This window comes from Eschrichtius robustus, chromosome 13, assembly GCF_028021215.1.
Source record: "Eschrichtius robustus isolate mEscRob2 chromosome 13, mEscRob2.pri, whole genome shotgun sequence".
NCBI lineage: Eukaryota > Metazoa > Chordata > Mammalia > Artiodactyla > Eschrichtiidae > Eschrichtius > Eschrichtius robustus.
In genome coordinates, this window is record NC_090836.1 from 103,188,839 (window position 1) to 103,216,617 (window position 27,779).

At 46.9% G+C, this 27,779-nt stretch overlaps 1 protein-coding gene across 6 annotated transcripts in view; it reads left to right on the forward strand.

The window, feature by feature from the left end:
- Positions 1-2,848: 2,848 nt before the first annotated feature.
- Positions 2,849-27,779, forward strand: part of PPARA (peroxisome proliferator activated receptor alpha) — a 75,502-nt gene continuing 50,571 nt past the window's right edge. Inside the window, exons 1-3 of one of the 6 annotated variants that reach the window (XM_068559751.1) lie at positions 2,884-2,921; positions 3,222-3,395; positions 3,983-4,138. The gene's annotated coding sequence lies outside the window, so the exon portion shown is untranslated. Of the gene's footprint in view, positions 2,922-3,083; positions 3,396-3,982; positions 4,139-27,779 lie in introns of those variants that run through there. The other 5 variants (XM_068559753.1, XM_068559757.1, XM_068559756.1 and 2 more) reach the window with 5 other exon arrangements.

Sequence of the window (27,779 nt, forward strand, 5' to 3'; positions counted from 1 at the left end):
ACTCCGTCTCATCGGGAGGCTTTGCACATCAGCAAAGGGCAAACAAGTGATCCACAGAGTCTTTGGACAGTTCCTGGAAAAGGGCTTACCTAAACTGCACGGCAAACAGACAGACTTCTGTCTGGTGCCTGGACCCAAGACCTGTGGGAGACACTTCGCCCCTGCAGTGGTCAAGGCCAGCTTCTGAACACAGATGGCTGACATCACCTGCTTGCACATTCAGGGTCTAACCTGCTGCCTGGTATCTAGTGGCAGGAGCCTCCTCTAGCTACCCCCTTCTCCTCTCCTGAATGTCCCGCTTCCTGATTTCCCCCCTGGAGGCCAAGGGAGAGCCTCGGCTGCTCTAGTGGGATTGGGAACATCCGGAAGTGGCTCAGCAGGGCAGGTGTGGGCAGGACAGACCCGCTTGCATTCCTGGGCTCTGCAACTGGCCAGTGTGACCTGGTGCAGGGGGCGGGGGGCCTCTGCTCCTCAGTCTCCCTATTGTAATGTGGGCACAAGAATAATTATTTCTCCAAACATCTTCAAGATTAGAAAATGTGAAACAGGAGCCGAAACAGCATCAGCGCCAAATAAATGGAAGCTATGAACTAAGACGCACGGGCCCCCAAGTGCTCCAAGTACTTACCAAGGAACCTGAGGAACTCAGGTGTTGCTCAGATGCATATCCAAGAGCACTGATTTGTCCCTGAAGTCACAAGTTTCTGCTCAGTCCCTGCACAGGAGACTGTCTAGGTTGTTGTACTGCCCACGCTTCATCAGTGCTGAAGGCGGTGGTTGGGGGGGGGGACTTCCAGGAGCTGGGGGCAGGGAGGGGGATGTCCTTTGTGACAGTTCCTCCTGGGTGTGACATGTTTTTCACGGCTAACAGAAGTCTGCTCAAGGTAAACAGGAACACACGGTCCCCTGGGGGCAGCATGTATGGAGCCCTTTCATGAATATTCCCATGAGAAAATGTTCTGAGCATCCTTCTCCTTTCTTCCTGGGGAAGGGGAGGCAAGGGACGGGCTGAGAGCATTTGTTCAAAGGTGATAGATTTCGTCACATGCGTGAAAAACAAGTTTTCTCTCCCTAAAACCTTGGGAGCCCCAAGAACCCAAGAACATCATATCTTTATGTCTGCTGGGTGTACACAGTACTCTGTTGACCCCTATGCAGCTTCCTTTGCCCTTGTTCAAAACAATTTTTACCAGGCCTTTCCAAGTGCCGGATTTAACTGGGTTTGTGGCAGACCATCGTGGTGCATCTGGGAAAAGAAGTCGACACCCCTTGTTTGCACTCTTGGTTCTTGACAGCATGGGATCTGGGGTATGTCAGGTGACATTTCTGAGACCGGATGCCCTCATGAGGACATGAGCTCGGTAGGGGCCCCTAGCTGCATAAATAAATAATACTGTTGCCTGCCCAGCCTATGAGATATCCAGGATATAATGGACACGGATCACTTCATAAACTCTGAAACAGAATACAAAAATTGTCCATTGCTATATAGCACGTGCAATAAGAGTTGGGCTTGTCAATGTGTTAGTGGGAAGGTTATGTGGGTGTCTGCTGGGTGGGGCAAAGTTCATCACAGGTATGGGGCCAATCAACAAGGGTGAGCTTAAGACATAGGTGAAAGGGTCCGGTACGGCCGAGTCTCCAGCGTCTCGGTGTAGTGCGGCGATTTGTTTGGAGCTGTTTCGGGCCCGGAGTAGGTCCTCCTGGGCGCTCGCCGCTACAAACAGAACAGTGGCCGGAGCAGCGGGAGGGCAAGGAGCGGAGCTGGCATAGCACACATTTCGTTCCCGCAGGAGCGCCGTCCTGATGCGCAGGCACCGGGGGCTTTGTGCATTCCGCGCGAGGAGCTCGGGCGTCGCCGCGCAAACAAAGCCGCTTTGCAGCTCTCGCTCTTGCTCTCCGCCATTGGCTGCCGGGCCGCGACCTCCCCCCTGCGCTGGCAGAAGCCCAGCGCCTCGGCTGGGCACAAAGTCAGCCCCTCACCCTTGACGCATGGGGGGAGGGGCAGGCTCCCTGACAGCCCGGGGTGGGGTGGGCTGGGGGGGAGGGCGGTTGGTCGGAGTAGACAGCTCTTCCCGGCGCCCGGCCCCTTTGCCCTTCACTCTTCTGGGTCCCCCGCCCGCCGCACTCGTCGCGGCAACTCCGCCACCTGTTGACGCGTCCTCCCAGCTTGCGTTCCCTTTCTTCTCTTGCATTCTGGGCTCCCCCGGACAAGGTCCTTCCCCGCCCGCCCCCAGCCCCGCGCTCTCCCCAGACTCGAGGGCACCCGCGCTTAGGTGCCCGGTCTAGACCAGCTCATCGCACAGACTGGCAGAGCCGGGCTCCCCGAGGGAGGAGGGGCCTCGCCAGCGTGGCCTGGGCCCCGGACGGGAACTTCCACCCTTCCCGCAGCCTCGCGCCCGCCCCTCCTAGACTTCAGCCCTTCCCAATGCGCGGGGCCGATCCCCAGCGGCACGCGGTGTGCCATCGCGGCGCTGTGCCCACCCGCCCGGTGACCTTGGCGGTCCCTCCGCCTCCCCGGCCTCAGTTTCCCCCAGGTGCTGCAGCAGTGGGGCCGGCGGTGGGAGCCCCCGAGAGCGGCCCCACCCCCGCCCCCGCGGGCATCCAATCGGGCGCCGCCGTCCGGGGGCTGTGTCCCCGCGCGGGGCGGGGCTTCCCGGCGGGCCACCCGCGCGAGCCGCCCCAGCGGCCCGGCCGGGGCGGGGGACGGAGGGGCGGCGCGTGCCGCGGGGGCGCGGCTGGCACGGTCGCGGGGAGGCGGCGCCGGGCATGGGCCGGGGACGCGACGGCCCCACGGCGGGGGCAGCGAGCGGCGGGGGCGGAGGCGGCCGCTAGCGCCCTGCCCGGCGCCGCCTCCCTCGGCGCGCTCGCCCCGCGGACCGGCAGGCGGCGGACCGGCAGGCGGAGGGCCGCGGCCCCAGGTGCCAGGCGGCGGGCGGGCGCGCGCGGGGGCTCGGGGGCCGGGCTCCCCCCACCTCGAGACCCAGAGCGGCGGCGGACTGGGAGGGGCCGGGCGGCGCATGCGCGGGGCCCGGGGCGCGGGGCGAGGGCGCTTGCCGCGGGCTCGTGCCGGGGATCCCGGGGCTCAGGGGGCCGCCCCTTGCTCGGCCTCCTTCCGCGCGCCCGTGGCCTGCCCGGAGCCTCGGCGTTCACAGCTGTCGCTGGGGCTGGGACCTGGGCAGAGGTCGAGACCCAGGACCTCAGAGACACTGGGTCCTCAGGTTGTCCCCCCGGAGAGAAGGCCCACCAGGCGGGGGCATCAGGCGCGCCCTTCCTTCTGCGTGGTCGAGCTTGGGCGTCACCGACTGGGGGCGTTTCCCGAGAACGCCGGGGATCCCCTAGGCCAGGTAGCCGGAGGTCCCGGCAGACTGACCCTCGTGCGCCTGGCGGCCGAGGTACTACGGGAGAGACTCACACGCGGCTTAGTCCACCTTTGAGGAACTGCCCCACTTTGCGCCTGGCGCAGTCGCGCGACCCAGACGGGCCGGGCCGGGCGAGCCCAGGGCAGTCTCCGCCGCGGGACGTCCTCCCGATCCCGGGGCCCGCGGGTCTGGCGCGGGGCGTCCGCGCCCGGGTCTCCCCGAGTCCCCGGCCGCGCAGGGCGGTGTTGGCGGAAGTCCGGAGGGTCGGTTCTGCCCGCACGGCCTCCCCAGACTAACAGGGAACAACTGCGCGCCTGTGCTTTCCTCGCCTTTTTAAGTTTTAAAGGCTGGAGCCGTGCCCCGAATGTCAAGGTTCTTTCTAAGAAAAGTCCACGGTTGTATAATGCCTTGGATTTCGCGGGGCTCTCTGGGACGTTCGGGGCTGCATGCCTACCCCCATCCCAGCCACCCCTCCCCAAACCGGGGAGCCCCTCCTCCCCCAGGGCTGCTTGGGAAGGGGTGCGTGGGGCCGGGAGGGGGTGGCAGGGTTTTCCTGGGGACGACCCTGCCACACCGTAGCCGTTGAAGACGCAGGGTCACGGTGACTTTCCTCTTTCAAGGTGGTGGAGAGTTGGGGAGAATCCAGAGGACATATCGTTGTAATCATTTCGTCCTTTACCTTCTTACTGCCAAGGCTGCTGTGAAAGGCCCTGCCTCTGCTGTGAAGTAACAGTTTGTGGCCAGACAAGTCCAGAACCAAGACGTTGCCATCACAGGTAAGTAGAAGGTATGATTTACTCGTTTTTCCAGACTGAAATAGTTAAGTCTTTACTTCCATTGCCCTACAGACTAGCAATTTGGGGGTTAATTATTACCTTGTGATGCAACGGGTTAGATCTATTTTCATTTCTTTGAAAGTAAGATAAATGTGGATAGATTCCCTTTTAAGTTCTGAAAACTTTATTCTGTCAGTTTTACTGGGAACTTCCTTTCTTTATGGCAGGCAGGTTCCACGTAATTTAAAACTAGGTAATAAAACTGTGAGAAATGTTTTCACTTAACAGACACTTAAGTTACAGACGCTGACAAGTAAAGAGCACCGTGCCTTCTCTTAGCTGTTTTAATTCCAATTTGAATATCAGGCAGATGGCTTGCTGAGCTAGTTGGCCAGGTCTAGAACTGCCGTCAGCCAGGACTGTGATACCCTGGAGAAGTGGGCCTGTAGTATAGATTGAGTGGTCACTGTGTGTGAGGGACCAGACAATGAGCTTGACAAACTTCTGTACAACTCTGAAGCAATAGCAAATTAATTGACCATAGAAAAAATGTTTTCCCTTTTCTCACATCTTGAACGTATAAAAGTTATTCCATAATCATAAAATAATTCTTGTTACTAGCTCATGTTTGTCCAACTTGTACACAGATTTTTTGGGGGGTGGGCTGCGTTGGGTCTTCGTTGCGGCGTGCGGGCTTCTCATTGCGGTGGCTTCTCTTGTTGCGGAGCACAGGCTCTAGGCGTGCGGGCTTCAGTAGTTGTGGCACGTGGGCTCAGTAGTTGTGGCTCGCGGGCTCTAGGTGCGCAGGCTTCAGAAGTTGTGGCGCACAGGCTTAGTCGCTCCGCGGCATGTGGGATCTTCCGGGACCAGGTCTCAAACCCGTATCCCCTGCAGTGGCAGGCGGATTCTTAACCACTGCGCCACCAGGGAAGTCCCTATACACAGATTTTTAAACGTAGTATGTGTATGCGGGAGAGAGAATGAGAGAGAGAGGAGAGAAAAAAGGTGTTTCTTCTATATAAACTTTTTGTAATCTGCTTTATTAACCATTAAGTTATGAAAAATCTTTCCATGTGAATAAATGTGTTTGCACTTTATCATTTTAAATGTCTATATCATATTTCATTGTGTTTAGATACAATAATTATTAAGCCAATCCTTTAACATATGTATATTTTAAAATTCTTTTAGTCTGTGAATGTTTACTGAGTTTTCAGCTGCTCAGTATTGAGCAGGGCAACTGGGGATCTGCTCATGAAGTTGACTCTTACACCAGAATATAAGAAGGGAGCTGAAAGGGGATGAAACTGGGGCGCAGAAAGGGAGGCTGTTTTTGCCGCAGCACCTCGTGGTTTAGGGACTGGTAACCAGTGGTCTTTTCCTTGTGTGTTGTTCTATGGGCATCTGTGTTTTTATAATAAGGATTCTTTAAGTAATCTTCTTTAAAAAACTATTATTAAAATGTTTCTTTGCTTACTGTAAACAGATTTTAAACATGCCACGTTTTTCTCTTTCCTCTCTCAGTCTGTGTGTGAATGGATATATTCTTTTTTAAATAGTTTTAATTTATTTTAAAAATGTATTTATTTTATTTATTAATTATTTATGGCTGCGTTGGGTCTTTGTTGCCGCACGCGCGGGCTTTTCTCTAGTTGCGGTGAGCGGGGCCTACTCTTCGTTGCGGTGCACTGGCTTCTCACTGCAGTGGCTTCTCTTGTTGGGAGCACGGGCTCTAGGTGCGCGGGCTTCAGTAGTTGTGGCACGCAGGCTCAGTAGTTGTGGCGCACGGGCTTAGTTGCTCCGCGGCATGCGGGATCTTCCAGGACCAGGTCTCAAAACTGTGTCCGCTGCACTGGCAGGCGGATTCTTTTTTATTTATTTATTTATTTATTTATTTATTTATTTATTTATTTATTTATTTATTTATTTATTTATGGCTGTGTTGGGTCTTCGTTTCTGTGCAAGGGCTCTCTCTAGTTGCGGCGAGCGGGGGCCACTCTTCATCACCGTGTGCGGGCCTCTCACTATCGTGGCCTCTCTTGTTGCGGAGTACAGACTCCAGATGCGCAGGCTCAGTAGTTGTGGCTCACGGGCCCAGTTGCTCCGCGGCATGTGGGAATCTTCCCAGACCAGGGCTCGAACCCGTGTCCCCTGCATTGGCAGGCGGATTCTCAACCACTGCACCACCAGGGAAGCCCTGGCAGGCGGCTTCTTAACCACTGCGCCACCAGGGAAACCCATGGATGTATTCTTTTTTTTTTTTTTTTTTTTTTTAATTATTTATTTGTTTATTTATGGCTGTGTTGGGTCTTCGTTTCTGTGCTAGGGCTTTTCTCTAGTTGCGGCAAGCGGGGGCCACTCTTCATCACGGTGCGCGGGCCTCTCACTATCGCGGCCTCTCTTGTTGTGGAGCACAGGCTCCAGACGCGCAGGCTCAGTAGTTGTGGCTCACGGGTCCAGTTGCTCCGCGGCATGTGGGATCTTCCCAGACCAGGGCTCGAACCCGTGTCCCCTGCATTGGCAGGCAGATTCTCAACCACTGCGCCACCAGGGAAGCCCCTGGATGTATTCTTAACGGCAAATAGGATGAGTGTCTTAACTTCCAAGTGGCCGGTGTTTGGGGTGAACGTTTGTACTAATTTTGTTGCATCGCAGTTAGAGGATGTGGCTTTTTGGGAATTTGAGGGCCTCTGTTTTTATTTCTGGTTTTGGTGGCTTGGTATAGGCTTCATAGACACTTGAAATAAAGCCATAGTTTCTGTTTGTAGGATAGACATTTGCTGTGTCTGTTATTTCTGCCTTCGTAATTACATAGAACCAGCTAGCTCACGTCTAAGGCCATGTGGTTAGGGAAAATTAGGCAAAGAATTTTAATTTCCAACTTGGTGTGAAGATAGGTTTAAGGTAAGAACCAAACAGGAAAAGCCCTAGATGTCCCAGTGGACCTGATTTAAAAGAACTTGTTTGTTCTTCCATGTATTTCTGTCACTTGCATGCAGTGGTGATGTGTACTGTGGGTAACAGACATCACCTAGTCTGGTTTGCTTGTTGTTTGGAGGTGTGTTCATTCTTTGCTTCTAGAGTATTTAATTAGTATCTTGTTGTAGCACTATTGTGGAAAGGTTTATGCACTTCAAAAGGTGAAGCGATTACTCCTTACTAAGTCAGACATATTATTAGTTATTTTGGTAGTTGAGCTGCATTTGTTTTGAGGTCGGCATATAGTACCAGAAAAAGTACTTGAGAATTTTGGTTTGCATCAGGGATGCAGCTTGACATAGTGGAAGAGGTGTTAGGTCATCCCCAGGTTTGATTCTCGTCCCTTCGAGGCTGCCTGCCGGGCCTGGGGATCTCTGTTCACCTCTCTAAATGCTGTTTTCTCATCACAAAACGGAGTTCCTCTCCTTTCCACCTCTTTGAAGGGTTGGGAGGCTCAAAAGTGGTGGCTTATGTGAAGATTCTTTGTAACAAGTAAAAAGGCATATTTAGCCCAGGCAGTGTCTTAAAGAAGCACACCTTGAACTGCCTGCCTCTCGCTGAGCCGGATCTGGTAGCTGTGTTACTTTTGCTCTGACCATCCGGTGATTTTTCAAAGGCTTTTGGAAAGAAGCACATCCCCCACCCCAAATATATACGTCCTTTATTTTTTTATTTTTTTTATTTTTTTTAAGATTTATTGATTGATTGATTGATTGATTGCTATGTTGGGTCTTCGTTTCTGTGTGAGGGCTCTCTCCAGTTGCGGCAAGAGGGGGCCACTCCTCATCGCGGTGCGCGGGCCTCTCACTATCGCGGCCTCTCCTGTTGCGGAGCACAGGCTCCAGACGCGCAGGCTCAGCAGTTGTGGCTCACGGGCCCAGTTGCTCCGTGGCATGTGGGATCTTCCCAGACCAGGGCGCGAACCCGTGTCCCCTGCATTAGCAGGCAGATTCTCAACCACTGCGCCACCAGGGAAGCCCTTCCTTTCATTTTTGAGTAGGTAATCGAGAGCCCTACACCACTAAGAACAAAACTGTCCTGAGCAGTTTTTGTTTTCTCTGCACATGGATATGCCCTCCGGTTTATTTATTTATTTATTTATTATTTATTTATTTATTTATGGCTGCGTTGGGTCTTTGTTGCTGCGTGCGGGCTTTCTCTAGTTGAGGGGAGCTGGGGCCACTCTTCATCGTGGTGCGCGGGCTTCTCATTGCGGTGGCTTCTCTTGTTGTGGAGCACGGGCTCTAGGCACGCGGTCTTCAGTAGTTGTGGCTCGCGGGTCCAGAGTGCAGGCTCAGTAGTTGTGGCGCACGGGCTTAGTTGCTTCGTGGCATGTGGGATCTTCCCGGACCAGGGCTTGAACCCGTGTCCCCTGCATTGGCAGGCAGGTTCTTAACCACTGCGCCACCAGGGAAGTCCCTGCCCTCAGGTTTTTATGGTGATATATTTTGCATTCGTCTTTACTCCGGTATCCCCAGACCATGAAAACAACTGTTCCTCATCCTTGGAGGGTCTGCGGAGATGCAGGCTGGGTGAAATCTTCCCCCACCAGGGCTGCTCCTGGGTGCTGCCCTACCTCACTTTCCCCGCTGAGTCCACCTTGATGAGAACGGAGTATGTGTTAATCAGTTCTGCCCGGCTGGTCCTATATACTGAGTAGGCCCTCCACATCTGCAGGTTCTGTATCCACCAGTTCAACCAACCATGGATTGAAAATATTCGGGAAAAAAAATTCCAGAAAGTTCCAGAAAACAAAACTTGAATTTACCACGTGCCATAAGTATTTACATAGCATTTACATTGTATTCACAACTATTTACATTGCATGTATGTTGTATTAGTTATTATAAGTAATCTAGAGATGATTTAAAGTATACAAAGGATGTGCGTAGGTTATGTGCAAACACTACACCTTTGTATATAAAGGACTTGAGCCTCTACAGATTTTGGTATCCCCAGGGGGTCCTGGAATCAGTCCCCTGAGGATGCTGAGGGAGGACTCTGAATGTTCATTGAACAAATAAGACATGTACAGAATTTATTTCAATAAGAATTTATCGATTTTTTTTCTTTTTACAGTACTCAGATATGGGTGGGAGCTGGCTGGGGGGGACTTAGAAGTACAGCAGGGGGCCTACCCACCGCAAGAGGGTTTCCCCTTGGCATTTTGCAGTTTCCCTCAAACCTCGGATGGCGAGAGCCCATCCTTGCGGTGTGTTCCTGCACGCCATGTTGGACTCCCACACGTGGCTCCCATGGCATAGGTGTTATAAAGGTGGCAGCTGCGGTTCAAATTATTTTATTTATAATTATCACTAGATTTGGGGTATGTTAAACATTAAATAGACTTTTTATGAGATGGCCTGAGCATCTAATTAAATAAAATGCTCTTTCTTTCTGCAAGATCACGGATTCTAATTCCAAACAACTGACTCAGAAGGAAAGAGGTGTGTTTAAACATTTGGGAGTTGGGAAGTGTTTCTATTTAACGGGGCAAGGGTCCTGCTGGCCCTCCAGTTGTGGAGATAAGATAGGCACAGGAGAAGTTAGCGAAAGCATTGGAGAGGTTTAAGTCTTCTGTGTTCCAGACGCATCACTCATCCGACTGCTTTTAATTTTTTTTAATTTTTAAAAAATGTTATTGAAGTATAGTTGATTTACAATGTTGTGTTGATTTCTGCTGTACAACAGAGTGGCTCAGTTATACGCATATATATTCTTTTTCATGTTCTTTTCCATCATGGTTTATCACAGGATATTGCATGTAGTTCCCATCTGACTGCTTTTATTTTGCTCTATTTAAAGAGGTTTGCAAATAAAGAGGAGTGGCTGTTTCTCTTCTGATGCGCTTGCTTTTACACTTTTAACTCAGGGGTCACAAGTACACCTCTGAAGAAGGATCACCTGAATAGTCAGAGTTAGGAAAGCAAAGGCAGAATGAATTGTCTCAAAGCTTATGAAGCTTCACATGAAAGACTGGAAATGATGATACAGTTAAGTAAACAGTATACTGTAGTTCCTTCCCCCCCCCACAACCCCCGACCACTTTTATGAGTGAGTGAGGCACCAGGCTCCCTGCAGCCATTTGTAACTGAATAAGTCTGTGGTTATGTGATAACCACACCGAGGTGACAAATTGCCAAGTTCTAGTAAAAGAGATCCAGTTATTTAGAAGTTGACACGTGGCTGCCTCCCTCCCCTTCTGAAACAGTCTAAGAAATTGTTAGCCTGACGCGTATTTAAGTGCGTATTTACAATGAAACAATAAGGCTTGTAACAACATACAGGACTGCAGAATCAAGTGACAATCAAATCTTGATCTGAAATCAAGTTTTCTTCTATTACCTAGATGTTAAATGGGATTTTTTTTTTTTTTTTTTACCAGAAGAATTTTTAGAAGCATTTTCAGGCAGTGTTCCTTCTTGCACAACTTGACATCTATGAGGCTGCCGGCATGAAGAGTATTTTCCCTTCTGTCTAGGATTATGAATAAATTTGATAAATTCTAGGCGGTAGTCTCGTTTTGGCTCATTTTGTGGGACAGCTTGATAAGTGGGTTAGTGTCTTATTTATTCACTGTTCACTCACTTTATTTCTGGTTTTCTAACTGTGTGTTGGGGATGGGATTAACAGGACTGATGTGTAAAAGGAAAATTGTTCCAGGAAATTTGAAATTTGCTTTCAATAGAAGCATCTCTTGGTGTGTGGAAGTTATTTATAACACAAAAGGGTAGTATTTGATGTGTTTACGACATCCTTGGATTTTAGGATTTGTGGAGGGAGTTATTTTGCTTGAGTATTGCAGTCACCTTTTTTGCCCACTTTGAAACCCGTTGCAGAATCTGTCACCAGCTCTAGGCAAGGGGACTCCTGCCCCATCTCTGCAGAGTCCTCCCGATGGTTCACAGCCAGCGGTCCAAAGCGCATGGAGGTTCAGAAAATGACCTTCCTTCTCGCCATTCTTAGAAAAGCTCATTTGTCGAGAGCCCTTTCCAGAAAGGAAGGCATTCCATTGCTGTAGTTCTCAAATCATAAAAATAAACCTCATCCATTACGTTCAGTGAGGGGTCCTGAGAGACATGAGCAGTTAAAAAAAAAAAACCCACAAAGTTCAATTGTGCAGAAATATTCACGGCGGGAGCTTGACAGGGAGTGATATCCTAAAAAGAAGACTTTGAGAAAGAAAAGAGTCGTGAAGAGAAAGGCTTGAGAATATTGACATGCAGTGAGGGCTGATGTTGCTTGAGAGAAAAGACCAGCACAAACAGGGTTAAAAGGATGTGTGAGACAAGATGACAGAAGGTTGTGAGGGTGGAAATGTTGGTGTCTGAGCCAGAGACAGAAGGTTCTGGACCTGGGGAGGGAGGAAAGGTCAGGGTGCTTGCACGCACTCGGGAGGGGGAGAGGGAGGATGGATCTAGATCGATGGATCTCTAGTGGTGGTGGGAGTGTGACCCACCCTCCACCCGAGCAGCCTGGAAACCAAAGATTGTAACCGCCCGCCAGCACAGGGGCAGGAAGTCCCGATCCAGCGCTGGTGTGCTGAACCGAAAGGGGAGGGTTCCCATCCTGGCCGAGGGTGACCGCGACTGGCGACAGCAGGAAGGGTTAAGTGGGAAGCGTTCAGTGATGAGCAGGAGTAATTCTTTCCAAGTCCCGGCTTTGTGTGTGAATATCGGTACCTAGCAGGACACAACGTTGTCAATCAGTACTTCAATAAAATAAATTTTAATAGAAAAGTATCTAGCAGGTTATCAGTATAAGAAGAGAAAATAGGGTCTTTCACTCTGGAAACCAAAAATTATCGACTGTTTTCCGGCTGCCTTCTCTTCACTTAGATGAGTCTAACAGAGTTAGCTTTTAGTGTCTAGGTCAGAAGTCTAAGTGAAAGTGAGTATCTAACCACATTCAAGGACGGCCAATAATCTTTAATACCAGTAGGGGCACAAGCCTTAAGAGAAAGAAGATTCTAGAAGGAAAAACAATAGCCAGGAAAGCAGATACATCCATGGCTGATTCACAGACTGGGACACAAAACCTTGGACGGGCTCAGTAACTCTGGAACGAATGAATTCAAATGCAGGCTTTCTTCGTCAGATAAATCATTTTCTAGGAGGTGTTTCAGAAAGGTTCATGCCCAATTCTTATATCAGATCTGGTACGGTCTCTTTGAGAATGAGACCTCTGAAAGACAAGAGCTAGTAAATAAAATTTAGAAAAGGAATGACTTTTAAGAGATGAAAAGATGAAATTCCAACCGAAGGTATAAACACCTCCATCCAGCTGCCGTCTTCGTATTTGTAGATGTGAAGTTACATTGAACCAGGGCAGTGGAAGTTCACCAAAGTTGTACTTTGTCATTGCTGTCATGACCTCGGGCCCCACGTCCACCAGCCTTCCTGACGTCACCCGACCCTCCCGGAGACTCAAACTCAGACTGTCCGGTTCTGAGCACCCCCCGAGTTTTCCTTCCCCGACCCTGGTCTTCCTCCCCGTCCAGTAAGTGGCCTCCAGGAGGGCAGTGAGGGCAGGACAGGTGCAGGGTCCTGACCCACTTAGCAGCTCTCGGCCACAGACGGACCACTCATCCGCGCGCACCTCAGTTTCCTTGTCTACAAATGGGGCAAGTGCTAATGCTTTGCGTGGGAGACTGTTGCCTGGTGCAGAGTGAGAACGCTTTTTACTTTTTCATTTTTTTATTTTTTTTTGGCCATGCTGCACAGCTTGTGGGATCTTAGTTCCCCAACCAGGGATCCAACCCGGGCCCTCGGCAGTGAAAGTGCGGAGTCCTAACCACTGGACCGCCAGGGAATTCCCAAGGATGCTTTAAAAAAATTTGTTTTAGTTTATTCACGTACAGTTGATTTACAATGTTGTGTCAATTTCTGCTGTACAGCAAAGTGATTGTTTTATATATATATATTCTTTTTCCTATTCTTTTTCATGATGGTTTATCACAGGATACTGAATGCAGCTCCCTGTGCACTGCAGCAGGACCTTGCTGTTAATGCTTTCATTGTTTCCTTGCTTGTTGTTAACTGTCCAACCATAACATGGACTCATCCTTCCTCATTTATCAGCTCCCGTGGTGACTGGGAGGGCAGGGCCCTGACTCTCAGGGGCCGACGTTCTTCCTCCATGGCCAGATCCTTGTTTGTGCCTGGGACATTCCCTCACCCTGCCCCTCATCCCCACCTCACCCCTTACCTCTACCCCCTACCCTGGAGACCTACAGCTGAAAACTTTCTTAGGGAAACCTTCCAGAACTGCCTGCCCGGTCAGGTCTCTCTGATGCAGCTCCTGGTGCTTTTCCTGTAAGCTTGCCCATTACATGTTCATCTGCATGGCCTCTTGGTGAAAGTCGCTCTCCCCGATGAGTCACAGACCCCAGGGGGCAGGAAACCATAGCTGCCCCGCTCTCCACCGCCCAGGATGTACTGCCGGCAGGTGCTGCAGGACCGGCTGGGTGAACATGCAGCTCCGGTCAGGCTACCCTACGTTTGAGATTCCTTCCAGGCTTAATCAAACGCCACCTCCTTCATGAAGCCTTCCTTGATTCTCCCCTGAATGAGAGGCAGGAATTTTGTCACTCAGACACCCTATAGCATTTTTTTTTTTAAATAAGTTTATTTATTCACTTATTTTTGGCTGCGTTGAGTCTTCGTTGCTGCACGCAGGCTTTCTCTAGTTGCAGCGAGCGGGGGCTACTCTTCATCGTCGCGGTGCGCGGGCTTCTCACTGCGGTAGCTTCTCTTGTTGGGAAGCACGGGCTCTAGGCGCGCGGGCTTCAGTAGTTGTGGCACACGGGCTCAGAGTAGTTGTGGCTCGCGGGCTCTAGAGCGCAGGCTCAGTAGCTGTGGTGCACGGGCTTAGTAGCTCCGCGGCATGTGGGATCTTCCCAGACCAGGGCTCAAACCCGTGTGCCCTGCACTGGCAGGCAGATTCTTAACCACTGCGCCACCAGGGAAGTCCACCCTGTAGCATTTTGAATCTCTCTGACTGGACATATTCTGCCTTCACCTCAGCAACTGTTTATTGAGCACTTCAGTCATTCATCCCAGAGCTCATTCATTTATTCAGCACACCTTTCCTGAGCTCCTGCTATGTGCCAGGCAGTGTTCCAAGAGCTGGGGACAGCAGTGGAAAACGGCAGGCACCATTCCCTGCCATCAGGAAGCACTGCATTACATGACAAGCAGGACTCCTAGGTTCAGAGGAGATGCAGGTACCCAAGCAACACGGTGCCGCGTGGTGAGAACCAGCCTAGAAGACCTGATAGGTGAGGCTGCCCTTCCCTGAGCCTCTCGGCGGCCAGGGGAGCAGCGGTGTTCTAACAGTGATCTGCACGTGCGGCTCAAGAAATATTTGTCCTCAAAATTTCCTTTCAACTAAAGGAACTAAGTTGGGAGAAAGGAAAAGAGTGAATAAAAGTGATCCAAGCAATTGTAGAACCCATCTTAGCTCTCCTGTTCGTTATCTTCTTATTTCACTTATCATTACGTGCTCAAGTGAAGTCCTTTTGAACCACTTAGGTCAGCAGGATTTAAATCTTAGATGCATATTAACTCTCATCTAATGACCTATTTTCAGAAAACACCACACATTTAGTTGCGGTGTCTGCCTTCTCTTTGTCGCTGATAGTTCCGGCATGAAAAGCAGATAAGCCCTCTGAGCAGTGATTCTGTCTTCATCACAGAAGCGTGATAATCGCTTCCTGAAAGGAGCAGGGACACGAGGGATCGCGTGTGCCATTAGCTTGACATCGTTTGGTTTCATAGTCATGAATGAGGCGAATTAGTCCTTAGACACACGCAAGCCCCTTTCCTAGGATAACAGACGGGTGAAGTCTGTGCCTCCAGGGCTTCTGGCTTCTTGCTTTGTGGCTGGGAAGGTGGGGAGAGAGGCGGCTCTATCCTGCCCAGGAGGTTAGGAGCCCAGGTACGTCAGGTGGGAGCAGGGCTGGCTTCCGGAGGTGCCAGAGAAATCCCTCTGGCTGCCCTCCTCCGTGGATGTGACGATGCGCTGGGTCGCCTTTTAACAGCAGACTCGCCTCTTTGTATCAGGTTCCCTAAAAACCAGTCAGTGGAGATGGGTTTGAGGTCTTCTAAAAGTCAAGTTTACTGAGGTATAACGTACATGCAGTAAAAGCCATTCTTTTTGGATGGACAATTCTGTGCATTTTGAAAACCACCTATGGCCCATTTTCTTGCTGGTCGTCAGCCAGAGGTGCCCACATTTCTTGGCGTGTGGCCCCTTGGTTGTCAAAACCTGCAACGTGGCTCAAGTCCTTCTCATGCTCTGAATCTCTAGGACCTCCCCTTCTGCCTCCTTTCAGCCGGAGAAAATTCTCTGCTTTTAAGGGGTCAGGCGATTCGATTGGGCCCACCTGGATAATCCAGAACATTCTCCCCTCTCAGCCCTGCACCTGTGTCAGTCCCCTGTGGCTGCTGTCACAGAGCACGATCTGGGTGGCTTTAAAGGACAGAAAATTATTCTTGTGCAGTCCTAGGGGCCAGAAGTCTGAACTCAAGGTGTCGGTAGGGCCGCCCTCTCTCTTAGACTCTGGGTAGATGCCTTCCTCGCCTCCTCTTTAGTTCTGGTGGTGCCCATCAACCCTTGGCATTCTTTGGCTTGTGGAAGCATCACTCCAATCTCCACCTGTCATCACATGGCATTCTCGCTGTGTGTGTGTGTCCAAATTTCCACTTTTTATAAGGACACCAGTCATATTGGATTAAGGATCCACTCCACTCCGGTATAACCTCATCATAACTATATCCGCAAAGAGCCCTATTTCCAATAAGGTCACATTCTGAAGTACTGGAGGTTAGGATGTGGACATACCTTTTTGGGGGACACAAGTGAAGCCGTGATGGTACCCTCGGTCACATCTGCAGAGCCCCTTCTGCCATGCATGGTGACACAGCCATAGGCTCCAGTATTGGAGCATGGACATCTTTGGGGCCATTAACTGGCACCATTCCATGGTCACACCCTCATGGAACTCACAGTCTACAGGCAACTAACACCCGTTCAAGGAGTTTTGGAGACTTGAGACCCCGCTAAACGTGTTCTGTTCATATTCGAAGGTGGGTGACCTGTTCAGAGCCTAGCTCTGTCAATTAGGGATGAATCTATAACATCAAAGATAAAGAGTCATGATCAGAGGTGCCTGGTGCATTAGGCAGCTTAGGTAGGGCTGGTCCTGTGGACCTCACACAGGGCGGTGGAAGGCTTAGGGGACAGACATGTATGAATCACAGCACCGTGAGTGCAGAGCCTGGTAGCCCCTTTCTTTCCCTCCATCAGGCTGGTGCCAAGGGGAAAACACAAGTGACTGGAGGGGCTAGAGAGCCAGGGGTTGGTGGGGCCCCATGGGACTCTCCCAGCTCCATGTCCCTGCTACAGGAGGGAAGGGTACCGTAAGTGTGCTCTTTCCCCACGTAGGGAGGCCTTCCGCTTAGTTATAATGGCAGCCTCTCCCCGACCCTATCTCCATCTCACATAGTATAAGCTTTACTGGTCTGTTTCTCATCTGTTTCCCCTAGAATAGCAGCCCCACGAGGGTGGGGGAATTTGTCTGTTTTTGTCTGTTTTCTTCACTGCTGTACCCAAACTGGCTATCACAGGAGGCACCTAAAAATATCTGTTGAATGAACAAAGCTTTCCACTCTGCTTAATGACCTGTGCCCTCCTGCTTGTTGAAAAGATAACAGTTTTTCTGTTCTACAATTGTATTAGCATATTATTAGAAAGTTATTATTATTTGAGTAATACTGCCTGAATATGAGGAAAACCTTAAGGAACTATAATCATTTTTCTATATTCCAGTCTATGGATTTTATTGAAGAGTACAGAAATACTTCTTTGTAACTCTGGAAGTGAAAAATAAAGAGAAAAAGAGCCATTTCAAACTGTGGAGCTGTTAAGTATTCAGTGGTTTTAAAATGTTAAGCTGGAGGCTCCATTGCTGATGATGGCTTAGCAGTTTGGAAGTCAACTCAGAAAAGGTGGACAGAATCTTTAGACATATGCCAAGGCATTGGCAAGCTCATGAGGTGGTGAGCAGTTGCCAGGCTGAGATCTGGAGAAGGTGGAAACTTGATATTTGGGGTCATTTTGTCCCTGGGGTGTTGGCTAATTTATGGAAAAAGCACTTAAGAACCTACATACTTCCATGGGGCTAGGAGTCAAAAGTTGAGCTATAAAGGCTCCAAGAAGGGAAGACCCTGGTAAACATCCCAAACTCTGGGTTGGGGCCCCAAAAAGCTGCCCCCTAGGAACACAGGTGACCTGGAAGTCAATCCGTTGCTCCAGGACTAAAGGCCTGTTCTAAGTAATCTCAGTCCTTGAGGTTGGATTAAGGTGCTTCCAGACTACTAAGACCTCTGACGCCTGGCAGAAGCAGACGAATATCCTCTCTGGAGAACAAAGCATCATCCTCAGCCGCTGTTTCTATCAACAGTTTTTCAAATACAGGCAGTCCTCACTTTGCACATTTCCATTATGCACAAATTTCAGTACCACAGTTAATTAAATAACACCAGTCTCCCTACACCAGGGCTCCTATTTCAGTTATCAGGGATTAAGCACTGAGTAGCTGTGACAACACAGTCTCAGCTGCCAGCTCCCCAGTCCACAAATCACTACATAGATAACAGATGTGCATAGGATCTGTGACCAATCCCGTCACTCCTTTCAGAGTCCTTCTGTGATTGGTCCCTGCGCATCTGTCAGTCAGTTCACCTACAGACAGCAAAGTGTGTCCTGGTGTTGCCTCCTTGTCTCCCAGTGAAAAACCCACGTGACGCTTTATAAAAAAAGGATAAGTGAGAGGAATTGGCCAACAAAGATGAAAGTGCAGCAAATAAGTCAAAAATGATAATGCTGGAAGTAAAACTAGAGTCGAACATCAATGGAGTTCTAGAAGAAATAGTGACTGTGGGAACGTGGACACTGCTGCCAGTTCAAGAGACTCCAGAGGGGCAGCCAGAGGAATGTAGTAAAAGTGATTTATCGACATACTTGAGGGATTGCCCTGGTGGCCCAGTGGGTAAGACTCCGCACTCCCAATGCAGGGGGCCTAGGTTCCATACCTGGTCGGGGAACTGGATCCCACAAGCATGCCGCAGCTAAGAGTTTGCATGCCGTGACTAAGGAGCCAGCAAGCCGCAACTAAGGAGCCCACGTGCCGCAACTAAGGAGCACACATGCTGCAACTAAAGAGCCCACGTGCCTCAACTAAGGAGGCTGCCGGCTGCAACTAAGACCCGGTGCAAACAAATAAATAAATAAATAGAATAGAATAAGATAAAAGATATTTAAAAAAAACATACTTGAGGAATATGGTTGAAGATGTCACACAGGAAGTGAGCCCAGCCCCAACAAAAATCACATTAAAGAACTCTGTAAGACATTTCATGACATTGGCAGTGCAAAGCATAAAATGTTGGAGGCCCACCCAAACTTAGAAAGGAGTTTGACAATTTGGTAAGTCACAGAAGAGAAGTTTGCTCCGAACTGCAAGTTATACAGTAAGAAGGCAGCAGGCACAGTCCAAACTACTCTTGGTAAGTTTTTTACAACAAAATAAAACATTTTTAATTCTCAGTGATTTTAATTCTTAGTGATGCTAACGTCTTATATTACAATCTACTAAATAAATATTAGTTTTACTGTATCTTACATTTCCCTCTGCATTTACAACTGATAATAAGAGATATTTTAATGTTTTGATAATAACTTTAAAGGTCATGGTGCACTTGTTATTTTTACCGTTGATTAGTAAAATCACTTTGCATAATTTCTGCTTGCGTGATGCTTTTTATGGTCTTGCATTACCATGCAAATCAAGCCTGTTTTTTACAGTAATGGCACAAACAAAACCAAGCGTATGAGACAACTCATGAACCAGCAAAAATAATAAATGATAGAAATAGACCTACATGACTCTAAATATTAGACTTAAAAGATGTAAACTTTAAAATAAACTTGCTTATTATATTCAGGAAGGTGAAAGGTAAGATTGGGAATTTTGGTAGAACGCTAGAAATTGTAATTTTAGAAAGGACATTGATTTGAAAAAACATAGGAATCATAGAACTGAAAAAAAAAAACCCTGAAATTATGTACTCTGTAGAAAGATATAATAGCAGAGTAGATACAACATCACAACTGATGTGAGAATTGGTGAGTAATAAAATACATCAGAAATAATATCTAAAGTGAAGCACAAAGAGACAAAAGGATGGACTACAAATATAGAGAATATAGTGATGAATTCTACCATACATATAATTGAAATCCTAAGAGGACAAGAAAGAGAAATGGGACAGAAACAGTATTTGAAGAGATAGTGGCTGAAGTTTTTCCAACACTGATGAAAGACATTAAGTTACAGATTTAAGACTCCTATAGAACTACAAGCAGAGTTAAAAACCAAAAAAATCCATACCTACACACCCTATAGTAAAACTGCTGAAAAAACAAAGGCAAAGCGATAATCTTAAAAGAAGCTAGAGGTTAAAAACAAAAAACAAAACCAGACATTACTTTCAAAGGAGCAGCAAGTCAGAGAGAAATTCTCAACCAAAACGATGGAAGCCAGAAGACAGTGGAAAGACATTTTCAATGTGCTGAAAGTCGAGTTTATTCCAGGAATAAAAGATTAGTTTAACATTTAAAAAGTAATCAAGCATCAACAAATACGAAATGCTTCTGGATAAAATGCACGAGACTTGGACAGTGAAATCTACCAAACGTGGCTGAGGGAAATTTTGAAAGACCTAAATAAATGACAAGTTACAGCATGCTCAGTATCGTTAAGACGGCAGTTCTTCCCAAAATGATCTACAGATTTGAGTGATCAAAATTGAATCTTAGCTTGCCTATTTGTAGAATTTGACAAACTGATTCTAAAATTATGTGGAAATGCAATGGACCTAGAGTGGCTAAAACAGCTTTGAAAAAGAAGGACACAGATGGAGGACTTGAACTACCGGATTTCAAGAATTATTATAGAGCCACAGTAATTGACAATATAATATTGATATGAAAACAGATAAATAGATGAATGGCACAGAGTAGCAAGTTGAGAAATAGACCCAACTATATGGTCAACTGATTTTTGAACAGAGTGAGAAGTCGTTTCAGTGGGAAAAGATAATTTTTCAACAAATAATGCTGGAACAATTGGATAGCCATATGCAAAAGAACAAACCTCAGCCCTCATCTCACATGATATTAAAAAATAAGAAGAAGAACTTGAAATGGGTCATAGACCTAATTGTAAGAGTTAAAAAACTATAAAACTTCTAGAAGAAACATAGAATAAATCTTAGTGATTTGGGATTTGGCAAAGATGTCATATATGAGTCAAAAAACATGAACTACAAAAGAAAAATTTAATAAATTAGACTTCATCGAAATTATAAACCTTTGCTCATCAAAAAGCATTTAAGAAAACAAAAGGCAAGCCACAGACTTGGAGAAAATATTTGTAAAACGTATATCTGACAAAGGACCATTATCAGGAATATATAAAGAACTCTCACAATTCAATAAGAAGACAACAACCCAATTAAGAATGCAAGCAAAAGTGGGCAAATGATTTGAACAAATTCTTCAACAAAAGGTGTTGGTTGGCAAGTAAGCACATGAAAAGATGTTTAACATCATTAGTCATTAGGAAAATGCAAACTATTAGTAGCAGATATTGCTGTTAGTAGTAGAGAGATATTAAACACCAGCCAGAATGGCTAAATTAAGAAGACTGACCAAGTGTCAAGGCCGAGGATGTGGTGTGGCAGGAACTCACCAACACTGATAATGGGAATGTAAAGTGGTACCGCCTCTTTGAAAAACATTTTGGCAAGTGATATCACTGATGTTATTGCCAAAAGTATCATATACCTGAAGGACCCAAACTGAAAAGGCTATAGACTGTATGATTTCAACTCTGTGACATTCTGGAAAAGGCAAAACTGTGGAGACAGTAAAAAGATCAGTGGTTACCGGGGGTTGAGGGGAGGAAAGGATGATTAGACAGAGCACAGAGGACTTTTAGGGCAGTGAAGTCATTCTGTATGATACTGTAATAGAGGTACATATCCTTATACATCTGTCCAAATCTATAGAAAGTACAACACCAAGAGTGAACCCTGATGTAAACTATGGATTTTAGTTAATAATATACTGATATTGGCTCATCAGTGGTAACGATTGTACCAAGATGTTACTAATAGGAAAACTGTGAAGGTACATGGGAACTCTTTGCACTTTCTGCGCAGTTTTTCTGTAAACCTATAACTACTCTAAATAGTACAGACTGGTGGTTGCCAAGGGGGAGGGGTTAGAGGGAAGGATGGAGTGGGAGGTTGGGGTCAGCAGATGTAAGCTTTTATATATAGGATGGATAAACAACAAGGTCCTACTGTACAGCACAGAGAACTATATTCAGTATCTTATGATAAACCATAATGGAAAAGAATATTTAAAAAAAGACTCTATATATGTATAACTGAATCACTTTGCTGTGCAGCAGAAATTAACACATTATAAATCAACTATACTTCAATTAAAAAATTGGAAAAAATAAAACTACTCTAAATAATACAATCTGTTCATTAAGAATTAAATTAAATTAAAAGGTATGTATCTTATACCTAAGAATAAACCTAAAAAAGGTATGCAAGACTTCTACTGAGAAAACTGATCACACTATTGACATTAAATGTAGCCCAAATAAACAGATGGCTGTACCGTGTTCCCGGAAGGGACAACTCAGTCTTGGGAAGGGGTCAGTTCTCTCTGGAAAGGCCTGATGTGCCAAACAAGGGACACTGACCTCTGCCACCAAGCTCACGTGGGCATCTCGACTATGCTCAGCTGAACGGTGTGGACTCTTGGGGCTGGTTACAGGCAGGTTATACAGCCCTGAAGCCCCTACATGCCCCCGCCACCCCCAGAATGGCTTAGGATAAGCTTCAGGAACTTTGCCATTTTTTTTTTCCTTAAACAGATCATTTCTGTTCCCTTAGCATTCTTGTCCCTTGAAGTTGCATGAATCCCTAATTCTTCAGAAGAGCATCTGTGCCACACCCAGCCTTTGCCTTTGAACCCCGGTGGTGTCTTCTGCGTAGACTCCTTTCTTTGGTTCGTTGCTTAAAATGATATGAAGGTTTTTTGTAGGAACAGGACCAATGTCCAGAGTGTAGCACCGATGTTAGGTTGAATCAGTCTATATTTATTGAACACCTGCCTTGTATGGCAAGGACGGTAGCAGGTGTGAATTCTGCCTTAAGGAGTTACAGATCAGGTGGATAGTTAGACATCAATCAATACCTGTGATGTGAGGGATGGGGTCCTTCCACCTGGGTGAATCCGGGAAAGCTTTTGGGAGGAATTGTATTTGAGCTTCCCCTAACATGTGTGGGAATGGGAAGCATTCCAGGCAAAGGAATCAGATAAAGTACAGAGGCTGGAAAGCAGGAGGTGAGTCTGGCAGATGCTGAGTAGTTTATTTTGGCCAGAACACAGGGTTTGCAAAGGGGAATGAAGAGAAGTTTGATCCATTCAGGATAAAACGTCATCAAATGTTTATTAAGCTCCTTCTCTGTGCCAGGCATCATTCTAAGCATTTGGGGATACATAAGCGAACAAAAAAACCACAAAATCCCTTTTCTTGTAGAGCTGGCTCTCTGGCGGGGAGAGACAGATGATCAGCCCAGTGGTGGAGTCCGTGCTCGGCTTGGTGTGTTCAAAGACGCTACAGGCAGAGGTGGGGGGGGGGGGGCGTGGGGCATGCGTCCAGGGAGGGCCAAGGCGCTGCAAGGATGGCCAAGAGGCCTCACTGAGAAAGTGACGTCTGAGAAAGGACTGGAAGGTGAGAGTCTCAGCAGACTCCAGGAGGGGAGCGTCCTGGTGCAGCAGGCAGCCGGGGCCAGGCTCGCGGGGGGAGTGCAAGCAAGTATGACTGCAAGAATGTCCCGGGAGGAGGAGGACGTGCAGTCCCAGCGGGGAGGTGGCAGCAGGTCACCGTGGAGGGCCTTGGGGACATTGTAAGGACCCTGGCTGTACCCTCTGTGAAAGCAGCCCCTGGGGAGGAGGCTTCTGAGTGGGGGCACCATGCACTGCGATTCAGCTGCTCCAGGCTCCCTCTGGCTGTCGTCAGAGGCCAGGGACAGAAGCTGCAGGCCGGTTGTGAGGCTGGTGGGCCTCACCGAGGGCTGGCAGCGTGCAGCTTGGGCAGCAAGGTGGTATGGCGGGAGGACACTGCACCGCGCACGGGGCAGGGAAACTGACAGCTGAGTAGCCATGTGACCTTGGATGCTGCTGATCCTTGGTCTGTTTCCTTCCCTGAAAATCCAGGTATGGAACGGATGCTCCTCAGGGGGGTGCCGAAAGCAGGGGTGGGGTGATCAGGGCTGGACTTCAGGGTGCAACTGGCAGCAACGCGTGAGACCCTTGGAGAGAGGAGTTGGCTGGCTAGGGGGCCAGTTAGGAGGATGTTGCAGAAGTCCACGTGGGGCGGGGGGGGGGGGAGTGATGCTGTGGGCAGAGACAGGATGGATGCAAGTAATTAGGAAGAAAACAATCTTTCAAAACAAACAAGAAACAAACAAACCAGACTGTCCAAAAGGCCCTAAGCTGTAACTTGCTGCAGACGTAAAAGACCAAGGTCACATCAGGGCATGTTGGGTAAAGGCATGTCGACAGCTGGTCCCGGCCTCAGACGTGCCCTCTTTTTTTTTTTTTTTCCCACATCCTTACTGAAGTATAAATGCTTTACAATGTTGTGTTAGTTTCTGCTGTACAACAAAGTGAATCAGCTGTATGTATACATATACCCCATATCCTCTCCCTCTTGAGCCTCCCTCCCACCCTCCCTATCCCACCCCTCTAGGTCGTCACAAAGCATTGAGTTGATCTCCTTGTGCTATTAGACGTGCCCTCTTGCTGGCAGGGTGGCCGCACAGAGCCTTCTGCATGTCAAGCACTGGTGCTTTGACAGACACCTCAACCCCTCCCCAATTTGTCCCAGTGGATATACATAATCAGTTACCGCGGAAACATGACCGTCTCCTCGTTAAAATCCCCGGCACTGGGTCTTATGAATAAACCCTTAGTAGGTTTCCTGGTTCTCTTATTTTTATGCACAGCTTGACTTTATAGCAGTAAATTCATCTTTTTTCCTTAAACAGATTGCTTCTGTTCCCTTAGTGTCCTTGTCACTTTAAGTTGCATTCATCCTTGTTTCTTTAGAAAAGCCATTGTTCTACAATCGGCTATTGTTACCAACATTCGCTTTGAAATCAGTGAGCTGCTGAAAATCGGCGTTAAGTCGATTATTTCGTTTCTGTTCTTTTCGCTCTTATTTGGGAATTTACAGAATAATTATGTTTTTAGTTTTCTTTTATTCGTCATGGCGAATAGGAATTGAAGCTATGTAGCTCTGGGAACCTCTAGTTCCAAATAGGAAAGCCTTGCAAACATTTCCAGCTGGCAAACGGACAAAACTGAGGGCGTGAAAAGTTGCTAGAGAGGCTAGGAGCCTACTGAAGCACCCAACTCCAGAAGAGGACCTAGGATACCTCAAGTTAGAGGCTCTTAGGAAGTGCTGACTCTTCTCTGAAGATACCTACCTAAAGACAAGCTACTATGAGTAGGAATTAAGCAGTGTCTACATTCTATTTAAAAACAGGAGGAGTGAAAATGGTATGCTTTTAAAAAGTCGCTGTCATGAAAAGACAAAGAAAAGCTGTGGAAGTGTTTCAGATCAAAAGAGAAATGACAGCAAAATGCCATATCTGACCCTACGCTAGATCCTGTCCTGGAGGGAATAATATCAAGGACATTATTGGGTCAACTGACAAAATTTGACTTTGAATCATAAAGTATTATATCTCTGTTAAATGTACTGAAATTGATTAAGTGTACTGTAGTGTGTAAGAGAATATCCTTATTCGTAGAAAACACATACTTCAGTATTGAGGGAGATAGGGTCATGCTTCAAATACACACACACACACACACACACACACACACACACTGTATGCCTACCTAAGTATAAAGACAGAGCAAGTGGGCAGAATGTTAATCATCAGTGAATATGATAAAGGGTACAGGGTTCACAGTGTTCTTTGTACTATTTTGCGCACACGTGCAATTATTCTGTAAGTGAAATTACTTCCAAGTGGAAAAAAAAACGAACGAACAAACCAGAAAGACAGTTTGTAACTTCTGTATCTTAGCTGCATGTATTACCATGTTCGGCTTCTGAAAGCTGCAGATCAGAAAATGTTGAGCTACAGCTCACCTGTTCTGAAGACATCACTCCTAATTTAGTTCCCTTTTAGTACTTTTTTAAAATTAAAAAATCTTTAAATTTGATATAATTGTAGATTCACATGCAGTTGTAAGAAATAATACAGAGAGATCCCCAGTACTCTTTATGCCGCTTCCCCAGTGGTAACATCTTGCAAAACAATAGTGCATTATCACAGCCAAGATATCGACATGATACTGTCAAGGTGAGCATTTTCATCACCTCTGCTTGCCCTTTTAGAGCCACACTGATCCCTCAAACCCTGACCCCCTTCCTTACCCTGCAGTCTGTTCTCCATTTCTATCATTTTGTCATTTCAAGAGTGTTATATCATGAATCCTATGGCATGTAACTTTTTGGGATTGACTTTTTCATTTAGCATAACTCCCATCAGATTCATACAGGTTGTTGGGTTTATTAATAGTTCATTCCTTTTTATTGCTGAGTAGTATTCTGTGGAATGAATGTACCAAGTTTGTGAAACCATTCACCATCAGAGGACATATGGGTCCTTTCCAGTTATGAGTTATGAATAAAGCTGCTGTACTGGTTTTAAATAGCTCCATTGAGATGTAGTTTACATACCATACACTGATATATAACTGGTATATTTAAACAATGGTTTAAAGTATACAATTCCATGGTTTCCATTATACTTACAGTGTTGCGCAACCATTGCCACGATCTAATTTTAGAACATTTTCATCACCCCTAGAAGAAACCACATATCCACTAACAATCATTCCTCATTCCCTGCACACCCCACCCCAGCCCTAAGCAACCAGTAATCTACTTTCTGTCTCTACAATTTGCCTGTCCTGGACATTTCGTATAAATGGATTTATACAATACATGGTTTTTTGTGACTGGCTTCTTTCACTTAGCATAATGTGTTCAAGGGTTATCCATGTTGTATCACAAATCAATACTTCATTTCTTTTTGTCACCAAGAATATTGTATAGACATAGTACACTTTCTTTATCCATTAATCAATTGGTGGACATGTAATTTCCACTTTTTGGCTGTGATGAATAATGCTGCTCTGAACACATACATGTTTTTGTGTAGATGTATGTTTTCATTTCTCTAGAAGTAGAATTGCTGTGTCATATAGTAACTCTGTGTTTAACTTTTTTGAGAAACTGACAAACTGTTTTCCAAATGGCTACATCATTTTACAATCTCAGTAGCAATATGTGAGGGTTCCAGTTTCTCCACATCTTCACCAACACTTGTTATTGTCTGTCTTTTTGATTGTAGCCATTCTAGTGGATGTGAAGTGGTATCCATTGTGGTTTTGATTTGAATTTCCCTGACTAATGACACTGAGCATCTTTTCATACACCTGTTGGCCATTTGTATATCTTCTTTGGAGAAATGTCTGTTTAAATCCTTTGCGCATTTCTTTTTTTTTTTTTTTTTGACTGTGTTGGGTCTTTGTTTCTGTGCGAGGGCTTTCTCCGGTTGCGGCAAGCGGGGGCCACTCTTCATCGCGGCGCGCGGGCCTCTCACCATCGCGGCCTCTCTTGTTGCGGAGCACAGGCTCCAGACGCGCAGGCTCAGTAGTTGTGGCTCACGGGCCTAGTTGCTCCACAGCATGTGGGATCTTCCCAGACCAGGGCTCGAACCCGTGTCCCCTGCATTAGCAGGCAGATTCTCAACCACTGCGCCACCAGGGAAGCCCCTCTTCATGTCTTTTGCTCATTTTCTAATTGAAATTTTGGCTTTTTATTGTTCCATTTTGAAATTTCTTTATGTATTCAAGATACTTGTCCTTTGTCGGATATGTGATTTACAGATATTTTCACCCAAAGTATACTTGTCTTTTCAGCCTCATCATAAGGTTCTTTATAAACCAAACATTTCTAATTTTGATGAAGTCCAGTTTATCAATTTTTCCTTTTAGGGATTGTACTTCTGGTGTCAAGCCTAAGAACTTTTTACTTAGCTGTAGATCCTGACGCTTTTCTCCTAGTTTTTCTATAAGTTTTTTGGTTTTATATTCTACATGCAAGTCCATGATCCATTAGGAGGTAATTCTTGTGTAAGATGTGAGACTTAGATTGAGGTTCATTTTTTTTTTTTTTTAAATTATGGATATCCAATCGTACCAGCACCATTTGTTGAAAAGGCTGTCTTTCCTCCCTTGAATTGCTTTTTAATTGTCAAAAATCGGTTGGGCATATGTGTATGGGTCTATTTCAGGGTTTTGTGGTCTAATCATTGGTCTATGTGTTGGTTCCTTTGCCAATACCATACTGTCATGATTACTGAGTAGATCTTAGTACTGTTACCGAGTCCAAGCTCATACTACTCACTGAGTGACAGGCCAATAA